A 4,949-nucleotide genomic window follows, 5' to 3' on the forward strand; every position below is an offset into this window, starting at 1 on the left:
TCTACCCCGGGTCCGGGATCACCCCCCACCCCCCCCACACACTAATTAGCATAGCTAGCATAGCTTCACAAGTAGATAGTAGCATCTAAATATCATTAAATCACAAGTCCAAGACACCAGATGAAAGATACAGATCTTGTGAATAAAGCCACCATTTCAGATTTTTAAAATGTTTTACAGGGAAGACAAAATATGTAAATCTATTAGCTAAACACGTTAGCAAAATACACCACTATTCTAACTCCATCAGTTTCTTACTCCTTCAGGTGCTATCACCAATTCGGCTCAACTAAGATATTGATATCCACTAACCAAGAAAAAACCTCTTCAGATGACAGTCTGATAACATATTCATGGTATAGGATAGTTTTTGTTAGAAAAAAGTGCATATTTCAGGTAGAAATCACAGTTTACAATTGCACCGACCATCGCAAATCGACTAGAATTACTAGATAGAGCAACGTGTATGACCAATTTACTCATCATAAAACATTTCATAAGAATAGACAAAGCATAGCAATGGAAAGACCCAGATCTTGTGATTCCAGACAATATTTCAGATTTTCTAAGCGTTTTACAGCGAAAACACAATAAATCGATAAGTTAGCATACCACATGTGAAAACGTTACCAGAGCATCGATTCCAGCCAAAGAGCGCTATAACGTAATCACCGCCAAAAGATATTAATTTTTTCACTAACCTTCTCAGAATTCTTCCGATGACACTCCTGTAACATCATTTTACAACATACATATACAGTTTGTTCGAAAAGGTGCATATTTAGCCATACAAAACCGTGGTTACACAATAAAAATACTAGGAAATCAAGCCTCAATATGTCTGACGTCATCTATCAGAGTGATCTAGTTTAATTGAAAGCTAATCATATACTTGACTAAAAAATACAGGGTTGACAGGAATCGAAAGACAAATTAGTTCTTAATGCAACCGCTGATTTACATTTTTAAAATTATCCTTACTTTTCAATACAGGGTTCGCCAAGTGAAGCTATACCAAACAAAATGGCGAAATATGCGTTTAAAATATTTCGACAGAAACACGGTTTATCATATTAAATATTGCTTACTTTGAGCTGATCTTCCATCATATTCTTGGGCAATGTATCCTTTCTATGTTATAAACGTCTTTTGGTCGATAGATGTCCTCTGTCCTTCGAAATGTCCACCACCAACGACCGACACCCCAAAACGTGTCCAAACTTTCAGAGTGCACAACAAAGAAATTCCTCAAAATCGCACTAAACGGATATAAATTGCTATAAAACGGTTCAAATTAACTACATTATGATGTTTTTAACAACTATAACGACTGAAAACATGACCGGAGAAATATTGCTGGTTAGAAAACGATTTGGAACGAGGCAGGTCCGATGTCCTTCACGCTTCAGGCGCACGATGAGAAAGGGCGGTCTCTATACATTTTCGTCTTTTATAATGGCTGTGAATGTCCCATCGATTCCATTGAAAACGTGATGACGTACAGACACCCAGAGGAAGACGTAGGCAGTGTCGGTTTCTTCATAGCATTCACTGTCGCCTTAAAAACAGACCCCAGATCAGAGGTAAAAATTTCTGAAATCTGAACCCTGTCATGAAAAGTGCTGTAGAAATTGTTCTGTACCACTCAGAGACAAAATTCCAACTTCTATAGAAACTAGAAGGTGTTTTCTATCCAATAATAACAATAATATGCATATTGTACGATCAAGAATTTAGCACGAGGCAGTTTAATTTGGAGACCCAAATATGCTAATGCGGAACAGTGTAAGGAATTGTATTAGATATTGGTAACTTGTTTTAACAACTTCTCAACTTTAGCTATGGTTGACACAATATACACACTCCCTCTTTCTATTGGACATATGCTGGACTCATTGGACACATGCACGACACCCACAACTTCCCTCCCCCATGACAATCACTCAGACACTCACAACTCAGGGTTGGAGCTCCAGACAACGAACAATCTCAGGAACCAATGGAACGTCGACATCAGGCCGAACAGGATTACCCACGACCCAGATCGACCAATCGGAAGGCCAGACTTCAGATCAACCTACTTTGCTAGTTGTCTATATAATCTGTGTGTACTGTGTAGAGCGCTCTCTCTTCCGGACGATTTCATACAAATCAGACAGAAAGAGCCGTGCTGCACGCTTTGCCTAATATCTTTACACTTGAATAAAACGGCCTTATTATACAATTATCCACCTCGTCCTATGTCTCCACTTGGTCTCCTGTCTCAAGTAAAACTAATTATCAACAGACTTGGTAGCAGAGGATGGTTAAAACATATTTGAATTCGGCCCAATAGAAAATTCATCGGACAGGAGACGAGAGGGAGAAAGATTCAAGAAGGAGAGGTGACCCGCTCGAGGGAGACGTCGGCGATTCAACTCACCCAGGAAACTGATCAAAGAGCTCGAAAATATTAAGGTAAGCAGAGCCGGTTTAATCAAAATCTGCATATTGTATTATAGCCAATATCTAAATTCAATGATCAGAAGTACTGAGGTGAGTGTGAATTGTTGCTAAATTTATGTGGAATTGTTTAGAATCTAAGGCATTGTGTAAAGATATTTGCGAAGTATAAAATCAAGTCGAATTAGTAACCTGGAACTAGTTGAATTATTCTTCAACTAGGAGTATCGGGGATAAATCTAAGCTTGAGGCCGTTCAAGTCGAATTAGTAATCTGGAACTAGTTGAATTGTTCTTCAACTAGGAGTATCGGGGATAAATCTAAGCTTGACGCCGTTCAAGTCGAATTAGTAATCTGGGGCTAGTGGACATGGCACCCCACTAGGAGCATCGGTGATAAACCTAAGCTTGAACTAGGAGTAATGGTATTAAACCTGAAACTCAAAGTGTTGAAATGTAATGTAGCCTGTTCAAGTCGTATTAGTAATCTGGGGTTAGTGGAAATGGCACCCCACTAGAAGCATCGGTGATAAATCTAAGCTTGGCGTATTGGGATTCAAGTTGCATTAGTAATCTGGGACTAGTCGAAATATTCTTCAACTAGGAGCATCGGTGATAAATCTAAGCTTGAAATAGGAGTAATGGTATTAAACCTGAAACTCTCCAAATTAATGTGAGTGATTGAACGTTCCACGAGACCGATTGCTACTATTTAGCCATATGCTAGGTTGAGGCTGTGTTTATGTGACCGTCGAGTCAGATTGTGGGAGCTGCTGTGAAGCAGCTATTTTTCTGCTGATAAATTGACCTGGTTTTTCCCTCTGGTGCTGTTGGTAAATCCTTAAGGGCTAGAATTAATTTGATAATTATTCTAGAAACGCTAGGATACACCATATATTGTCCTAAAAGGACACGTTTGAAATACTTTGGGAAAGTATTTAAATAATTAAGTTAGTTTTTGAGTTTTCAGTTTTTTAATTAGTTTTTGAGAAAAATGAGTCCTAGAATTAATTAAATATTTATTCTAGAAACGCTTGAATATACTAATATAATGTCCCGAAAGGAAATTTCTGAAATGTTTTGGCAAAGTATTTAATTAATCGGAAAAAGTTCAAATTAATCGGAAAAGTTAATAGAAATAATATCTTTCGAATTATATATCTTATAATTGCCATTCCAATTATATCAGGAGCGCCTGAATTACTAGTATATTGTCCCCAAAGGAAACTTCTGAAATATTTTGCCAAAGTATTTAATTAATTAAATTAGCGAAAAGCAATAATATTTTTTATTATAAGTACCTAAAACTGTCATTCCAATTATAACAGGAGCGCGTGAATATATTCGTATATTGTTTCAAAGAGATAAAGCTGAAATATTGTTGGAAAACGAAAATAATTCATCGAATACACGGCAATAAAATTCTTTGTCCACGCGAGTCGGACACGAGACTGGGGGAGGTTAGAGGAAGAAAATACATCGCTGGTTTCGATCAGTGACGGGCTAAAGTATACAAAGATAATAATAGACCCAGACATAGCTTAACGACAAAATGACCACGACTATCGTCCCCAAACACAAATTCAACGAATATTTAGATCAGAGAATGAAAGACAGAGCAGGCGGGAGATTACATTACAAACCCGTTAAAAGAATTTGGGAAGAAGTGAGGCTGAAATGGACGCAAGCCGGTTTCCTTAGTGGAGTCTCCCCATCAAAAGGGCAGCTCCTCACTATGGAGAAAGAATTAGGGGAAGCAGTGAAGGAAAAGATAGAAAGTGAAGCTGAAAAGAATAAGAGTCACTTATTTAAAAAGGAAGGAACAAAGCAAAGGGAAAGAGCAGAGGCTGAGCTGAAAATAGGAATTTGGGCAATTGAAGAAATTAGAAGAGCACTCCCTTACAGGAAACCTGATACGATGGGGGTGGGCACTGGAGCACCAACTGACACCAAAGAGGGCAGGCCCAACAATAATGATGCCCCACCTACCACCACAGCAGCCCCATCGGCCCCAATCCATCTCAGGGGCACTGTGGGGTTAATGGCAATTCCCCAGGCTCAGTTCAACTCCCATGTGCATCACCACATCACCCAATACAATAAGGATAAGGGAGGGGCTGAACCACAAATCCAGTCCCTACAGGTACAACTTTTGAAACTACAATTGAAAGAGGCCCAGAAAGGAGAGAAACCCAAGAAACAGATGGTGGCTGAAGACCAACAAGAAATCTCACAAATTATTGAAAAAACTGTTTCCCGAATGATACAGCAACAACAACTACCCAGCTTCACCCAGCAGGGACCAACTATACACCCACCCCAGGAGCAGCCATTCCAACTGCCGTATGCCTACCCGCTTCAGCCATACCCTTCGTCGGAACCACCACTACAACCCTACTACCCACTACCACAATCAAACTATTCACCCACATGGGGACAGCCCCAGAGGTACTCTGGATCTTATGGAAGCTGTCATAATTGTAAACAAGCTGGGCACATGGTGCGACA

This window comes from Salvelinus alpinus, chromosome 12 (assembly GCF_045679555.1).
Source record: "Salvelinus alpinus chromosome 12, SLU_Salpinus.1, whole genome shotgun sequence".
NCBI lineage: Eukaryota > Metazoa > Chordata > Actinopteri > Salmoniformes > Salmonidae > Salvelinus > Salvelinus alpinus.